Here is an 8771-nt window from a genome sequence, read left to right on the forward strand (position 1 = left end):
AGGGTAAATAGGGAATCGTCCCACGAAGAAGCTTGCAATAAATCTATTTGAAGTGATTTAAAATTAAAGTAATGTAAAATGCATGCGATAAAGGAGAAAAATGGGGGAAATTTATGTTTTACGATTGCTAAAAATACTCTAAAGTAGCAAATAAGCTTTAGCTTGAATTGAGAATGCTGAAAATTATCAAGGAAAATAATTGCTTAGTTATTGACGCCTTAATCCGCCCAGCACAAATCCTTTGCAGCCTTAAATTATTCTAATAAGCCAAATCAGCAGCAAGGCTAAATAAATCACTTACGAAGCGACTTCTTATCCCTAGTAAATTGTTCAATTAGAGAACGTTCATAATTGAAACCTACCTTTAATTATCTTTGTGTCGACTTATTAAAGGTTTTTTTAGAGTTTTAGAGACTTCACCTTATGTTAATTAAAGAAAATCCTCCAGAGGCTTCCAAAATTAAATTCGTAGTTGCTTCAATTAGTGGCATGCCAATTAATCATCACCAGTTCTAAGTGTAATTAAGAAGTCCGATTACTCAGTTGCACTTAGATGATTATGAGAAATGTCCTAAATTAAGTAGGTGATCAATCTAATTGATTTATAAAAATTCCTTGAACGATAAAGCAAGCAACTCAAGAATGCCAAATCCAAATTTAAACAAAATAAATCTACAAATTCCTTGTGCTAGGTTTCATAAGGGTCTAACTAAGCTTGAATATTCTAACCACTCATAACAATTGAAACGAAACAAGAATCAATTGTAATCAGCATAAATTACAAACTGAGTCTTGGAGAAGAAAATTCCTCCAATCGTCGAGCTTCCCTTCTTCCGATTAGCTGAAATTCTGGGCTGCTACTTCAATTGCTTGTTCGGCTTTTGCTAATTCAATTTGAGGTTTTCCTTTGCTCAAGTGCCATGCCTCTCTACTGCTGTATTTTTTCCTCTATTTTTCGACACCTTTTTTCAGCTGCTGGTCATCTCTATTTATGGGATAATAACCTCCAACAATTCAAAATTAAATTTGATCTTATCCCTCTTTTCCTAGCTGAACCCATCGCATAAAATTAGCTCAAGCCTACTAGATTTTTATTTTCAATTAAATTCTTCAAGGCTGAGTTAATTCCTTGATTCAATTGGAGTCGGCCACCGCTAGCAAGAAGGAAATTTAGAGATTTAAAAATAATTCTCCTACCAATTTTGTCGCATATTCGGCCTGTTGTACATCCAAATGGACCGAATTTTCTTCTTTGTCTCATTGTCAATTTGATTTCTTTAAAACCAGCATCTGACCATCCTCTTCCAGCAGCTTAATTTATGCGATTTTAATTCTAAATTGAGCCCATGTGGTTGTCCAAATGTCCCTCACCTGCACATGACATAAGATTGACGTTAAATTGCCAAATTGGAATGAAAATAAATTATCACGGTATGGAACATACTTAATGTAATTTAGGGTGATTTAAAATTTAATTAATCACAGATTAATCAACAATTTAGATAATTTAGTCGAGTAAATTAAGCTAAAAATTGAACATAACAAACTCCCCCATACTTAAACTATTGATTGTCCCTGAGCAATCAAGTCGAAGAAAATGAAGAAGAAGTTCAAAAATATCAAGTCTGATCAAGAGTTGTTGCATCGCCCATGCTTGGGATGAATTTTGAAATCAATCAATTTAGATTTTTGGTTTATTCAAGAGAGGAAGAGGAAATTAATCATGCTTCTTCGATCAATTCTCACTGGAAAGAATTATCAACACTCCTCACTCATTGTGTTTAGGCTAGTATAATGCTCTCAAATTGAAATCGACCGTAATTAACCACCACAGGCTTGCTTGTCGATCTTACTTATAACATAACACATAAAATTCCATAAATATAATCGAGACAAAATAAAGGTTGTAATGGGGCTGTGGTGATGTGCAGTGGACGGGGAGGATTAATTTGGATGGTGGAGCTAGTTCTCTTAGGCTAGTAAAATCATTCGGAAGTCATCAATTACCTTATTTCTCTTCTCTTTTTTTCTTTTCTTTGGAAGCAGATGAATAATTAGCCTTTCATCATTTTCAGCTCCATACCACTTGATCCAATCGATCCATTTCATGCTTCGTTCATAGGAAGGCTGCAACTTATTATAGCAATTTTTTTCTCTCTTTTTTCCTTTCAAGAAAATCAGCCCTTAATTTCTAGCTAAAAAACCACCATATATTGGCCAACATATGTCGAAATTATGATAAACTTCCAAACTGAATTAACTAGCCTAAAAAGGTGAGTTGATTCAGGCTTTGGTTTAATTTCTAGAGGTACATGAAAAACTGGGAAATTAAGGCTTCAAATTGGCTAACTAATTGGAATAATGTCAAGGTCAGCTTTTATCAGTAATCGTGGCTTAATTCCTATTGCCCCTTAAATCATATTAATGGAAATCAAATGTATTACTAGCCTTAATAAGATCTAACGAAAGTTTTATTGTAATTGATAGTCGATAACAATAATCACACATGAATGAATAATAACCTCTCAAGTTGGCATGGATCTCCCAACTTACGCTCTAGGCTCAAATTCCTCACAAGGACCACATAATTGATCAATTAAGCAGATTAAAAAAATTTATTATTAACCAAAATCAGTCAATTGAAAACAAAATTTAACCCGACCAATCGACATACAACTACCCCAATCAACTTGAATTCATGAAATACATCTTCATTCTTTTATTTTAATATTTTCCTAAAGAAAATTTAACAAGTCTTATTCATGAAAGTTGCTAAAAACAAAACAAGCATCAAATACGTTAGAAAGTCAATGAATTGATTCTCCCCCATACTTAATGTTTGCATTGCCCCTAATGCAAAAGAGAATTAAAATTAAAAATTTACTTAATGGAAAGAAACAATAATAACGAAAAAGATAAAAGAAAATTTCCCTGAATATGTGGGTTGCCTCCCACAAGCGTCTTTGCTTTTAAGTCGTTGGCTCGACATTGCAATTCCTCATGGATCCTCAAGATTGATCTCCTTCATCCAAGCTGCTCGCTCCCCTTCATAAAAATGTTTCAACCTGTGACCATTTACTTTGAAAATTTTATTAGTATCGAGGCTCCGAATTTCGACTGCCCCATGATGATGCACCTCGGTTATTATAAACGGTCCAAGCCATCTTGATTTCAACTTACTGGGAAATAGTTTAAGCTTAGAATTAAATAATAATACCTTTTCCCCTACCTTGAATTCTTTGCAAATCAGCTTTGAGTCACAAAATGCCTTCGACTTACCTTTGTAGATGACCGAATTGTCATAGGCCTCCAAGCGCAACTCCTTCAATTCTTGCAGCTTCAACTTACGCTCTTCCCCTGCCAAACTATAATCCAGATTGCATTGCTTAACAGCCCAAAATGACCTATGTTCAAGCTCTACGGGAAGATGACACGCCTTCCCAAAAACAACCCTATAAGGTGACATCCCTATTGGCATTTTGTAAGCTGTTCGAACAGCCCACAATGTTTCATCTAACCGTTGGCTCCAATCTTTTCTATTAGGCTTCACAATTTTCTTTAAAATTCCCTTAATTTCGTTGTTACTACTCTCGGCTTGCTTATTGGTTTGAGGGTGATAAGCTGTCGACACTTTGTGGGTGACACCAAATTGTCAAATAAAGCTTTCAAGGTTATATTATAGAAATGTGTTCCCTTGTCACTGATTATAGCCCTTGGTACCCCATATCTATTTAAAATGTTGGTCTTAAGAAGTTTCACCACAGTTGTAGCATCATCGGCCCTAGTTGGAAATGCTTCTACCCATTTTGACAAGTAATCAACACACACAAGAATGTATAGATAACCGAAAGAAGGAAAAGGGCCCATAAAATCGATACCCCATACATCAAATATATCACAAACATAAAAATTATGTAATGGCATTTGATTTCTGCTACTTAAATTGCCAGTTTTTTTGACATGATGTGCAATTTTTACAAAATGCATATGAATCTTTATGAATGGTTGGCCAAAATAACCCACACTCAAGTATTTTATGAGCTGTTCTCTTAGGCCCAAAATGTCCACCGTCTCGAGAATGACAAAAATTAAGCACCGAATCTATCTCACTATCATCGACACAACGCCTAATTTTTGGTCACTACAAAATCGCCAAAGGTATGGCTCTTCCCATAAGTAAAATCGGGCTTGACTTTTAATTTTTTCTCTTAAATGTCTAGGTGCATTCGTAGGGAACTCTTTAGTCACTAAGTAGTTCACTATGTCGGCATACCATGGCAAAACACTAGACACACTATAAAGTCTCTCATCGGGAAATAAATCACTCGGTTCATTCCTCAAAATTCCAGTTTCTATCCTACTTAAATGATCGGCCACATGGTTCTCTTTACCTTTCTTATCTTTAATTTCCAGGTCAAATTGCTGCAGCAGCAAAATCCATCTAATCAATCTAGGCTTGGCTTCTTTTTTATGCAACAAATATTTAAGAGCACTATGGTCAGAAAATACAACAACTTTGACTCCTAACAAATATGCTCTAAATTTTTCTAAGGTAAAAACTATGGCATAGAGCTCTTTCTCAGTCGTGGTGTAATTGCATTGAGCTGGGTTTAATAGCTTACTAGCATATCTAATAATATAAGACTCCCTACCATTTCTTTGCCCAAGTGCCGCACCAACAGCTCTATCACTAGCATCACATAAAATCTCTAAGGGTAATGCATAATTCGGTCCTTGAATGATAGGAGCCGTGATTAATTTCAATTTCAATTCATTAAAATATTTTTTGCAATTCTCATTAAATTCAACTGCGACATCCTTACCTAGCAATGCACACAAAGATGACGATATTTGCGAAAAATTCTTAATGAACCGACGGTAAAAACCTACATGTCCCAAGAAGGATCGAATTCCTTTCACAGTAATTGGATAAGGAAGATTTTTAATTACCTCGACTTTGGCTTGGTCGACTTCTAATCCTTTAACTGAGACGACATGCCCCAACACTACACCTTTCTCAACCATGAGATGGCATTTCTCAAAATTCAATATCAGATTAGTCTCAATGCAACGTCTAAGAACTAACATAAGATGATGCAAAAATTGATCAAATGAATCACCATAAACAGTAAAGTCATCCATGAACACCTCCTTTAAATGTGAAATAAAATCTGAAAATATGCTCGTTATACCTATTTGAAAAGTGGCTGGTGCGTTGCACAATCCGAAAGGCATTCTCTTGAAGGCGTAAGTTCCAAACGGGCAAGTGAAGGTGGTCTTCTCTTGATCCTCAGGTGCGATGGGTACCTGTAGATAACCTGAATAGCCATCTAAAAAACAAAAATGTGAGCGACCAACTAACCTTTCTAACATTTGATCCATGAATGAGAGGGGGTAGTGGTCTTTTTTAGTGGCTTTATTCAACTTCCTATAATCTAAAGAAACCCACCAATCGTTCTGCACCCTCGTAGGAATTTCCAACCCTTCTTCGTTGGTAACTGTTGTGATTCCTCCCTTCTTAGGTACAACATGAATTGGACTTACCCATTTTGAATCGGTTATAGGATAAATGACATCAGCTTCCAACCATTTTAAAATTTCAGTCTTAACTACCTCCATCATTGGTGGATTCAATCGGCGTTGGGGGTCTTTTTTGGGGACTGAATCTGGTTCTAAGGCTATCTTGTGAGTACATAAAGTCGTAGTGAGGCCCAAAATATCGGCTAGTGTCCAACCGAAGGCTTCTTTATGCTTCCTAAGAACTCCAAGTAGCTTAGATTCTTGCATCTCGGTTAAAGCATTCGACACTATCAATGGTAAAGTTTGATTTTCCCCCAAATAAATGTACTTTAAATTTTTGGGCAGCTTTTTTAACTCCAATTTAGGTGGTAAAATCAATGAAGGAACTTGCTTACCAATCGTCGTAAGGTTAGGGAGGATCGGCTTGAATCGTGTCAATTTGGGTAAGTCTAATGCACAAACTGAGTCAATTAAAGAATCAAAAATGATAAATTCTTGCTCATCAATATAAAAAATGGTCTTAGCTAGAACGCTTTTCAACTCGTCCTCATGCCCTAATTCATAGACATCTTGAACAAAATTGTCAATCACATCAAGAGTAAATACGAAATTAATATCAGTGGGATATCTCATAGCATCAAATATATTAAATTTAATTATCTCACCATCAAATTCCATAGTTAAATTCCCTTTAAGCACATCAATTTTCGTTCTAGCTGTCTTAAGAAAAGGTCTTCCTAAGAGTAAGGGCACATCAATTGAATTATCATTAGGTCCCATGTCTAAAACATAAAAATCAGCTGGAAAGACTAACTCATTTACTTGCACTAGAACATCTTCGAAAACACCATCAGGGTAGGCATTACTCCTATCTAGAAGTTGAATTATCAGTCCTGTGTCTTTTAATGCACCTAATTGAACCCTATCGTAGATACTCCTAGGCATGACATTTAGAGAAGCTCCCAAATCAAGCATAGCTCTACCAAGTTTAAGGTCTCCTATCTTACAAGGTATCAAAAACATTCTCGGATCTTTGCATTTAGTTAGGAGTTTTTTTTGAAATACCGCAGAGACATTTTCGCCTAAGCTAATTTTTTCATTTCCAATTAATTTCCTTTTAGATGTGCATAATTCTTTCAAAAACTTAGCATATCTAGGCACTTGTTTTATTGCATCAATCAATGGAATATTAACTTGTACCTTGCGGAAAGTCTCTCGAATTTCGGCATTGAAGTCGTCTGACTTTTCCTTCCTCAAACGCTGTGAAAATGGCGCCTTTGGTACATAAGACCGAGGTTGATTATTAGCGTTTTGACTTGCCTATGCTCGAAGCTCGGGAACCCTCGTTTCCTGTTCAAAATTTGCTGTATCGTGCGAAGCAGTGGGCTGTTGTAAACGTGATTTCCCTGCTTCCTTTGGTGTTGCTTGCGACGGTTGTAAATCAACCTTTGGCAAGGCTAAATTTTCCCCTTTAATATCACTAAATCAGACCTTTTGTACCTCAGTGTCGTCTTCCTTATCGCTGTTTTGGACCTTCTTTAGTATCGATCTCAACTCCTTCCCACTTCGCAAGGTTATTGCACTGACATTATCCCTCGGATTTGCCACGAGCTGTGATGGTAACCGATTATTTACCAGTGCTTGCAAGTTCCCAAGACTTACGTCAGTCGACGAGGCTCTGGTTTGCAACTGCTTCACTGCCGATTCCAAAGTCTGAAACCTTCCATCGGTTTCCTTCTTCTGGTCAGCCATCATCTTCATCATTTGTTAAAGCATGGTATGGGTCTTGGCTTTGGCACTCAGGTTTTGATGGGTTGGTTGTGACATATTATATGGTCAGGAATTTTGCTGCTCAAATCCCGGAGGGGTAGCTCGGTTTTGATATCTAAGATTAGGGTGATCTCTCCATACCTCATTATAAGTAGTCGAGTATGGATCATACCTCCTCTGATTTGGAAAGACGGTGTTAGCTTCCCCTTCCTGTAATGTCGGACACATATCTGTGGTATGTCCTTCTAAACAACAAATGCCATATAGTGAAGCTTTCGCAGTACCTCCAGTCATCAACTTACTTACCATAGCCGTTAAATTAACTAATTGAGCTTCCATCATACTCGACTGGCCCTCATCCATTCGTTTACCCAAGTCGGACCTCTTGAGACCGAATTGTTGTGTATTTTGCGCCATATTAGCGATCAAATTTCGGGCTTGCTCAGGAGTTTTATCAACCAATGTACCTCCACTCGCGGTCTTAATCATTCCTCGATCTTGTGGCGTCAGACCTTCATAAAAATATTGCACTAAAAACTGCTCGCTAATCTGATGCTGTGGACAACTCGCACATAACCGTTTAAATCTTTCCCAGTACTCATATAGTGACTCACCTACCAGCTGCTTAATTCCACAAATTTCTTTCCTAATCGACCCTATCCTTGATGCCGGAAAATACTTCTCAAGGAAAGCCTTATCTAACCCTGTCCAAGTTGTGAATGAACCTGACGGCATGTAATATAACCAGTCCTTCGCCAAACCTTGTAACGAGAAAGGGAAGGCTCAGAGCTTGATTTGTTCCTCTTCAATGCCATCTGGCTGCATAGTTGAACAAGTAATTAAAAATGCATTAATATGACGGTAAAGGTCCTCACCTGGTAGTCCATTGAATTTTGGCAACAAATTCAGAAATCCCGAATTGAGTTTTAATGGCCTATCAAGGGTAGGATAAGTGATAGATGGTGGTTGTGCAGCCAAGTTAGGCGCGGCCAATTGCTTCAAGGTCTGGTTGGCCATGTTGATATCCTCTGAAACGTTATGCTCAACGTGGAGGTTGGGATATTCGGCTTGCTGATCAGTAATGTTAACAGGGTCTTTCGATGTTCGGCCTCCGCTCCTTAATAACATATACTATAGGGACTAATCTACCTGCATAGACAAAAACAAGAAAACAAAATAAATTCTGAAAATCAAATAGATTTGACTACGTCGCTTCACCGGCAACGGCGCCAAAATTTGGTAGCTGTCATTTACGACTGCCAAATTAAATCCGCTTACTTAACCAACATTAACTGGTAATATAGGGTAAATAGGGAATCATCCCAGGAAGAAGCTTGCAATAAATCTATTTGAAGTGATTTCAAATTAAAGTAATGTAAAATGCATGCGAGAAAGGGGAAAAATGGGGGAAATTTATGTTTTACGATTGCTAAAAATAATCTAAAGTAGCAAATAAGCTTTAGCTTGAATTGAGAATGCTG

This window comes from Gossypium hirsutum, chromosome D01, assembly GCF_007990345.1.
Source record: "Gossypium hirsutum isolate 1008001.06 chromosome D01, Gossypium_hirsutum_v2.1, whole genome shotgun sequence".
In the NCBI taxonomy this organism is placed as follows: Eukaryota; Viridiplantae; Streptophyta; class Magnoliopsida; order Malvales; family Malvaceae; genus Gossypium; species Gossypium hirsutum.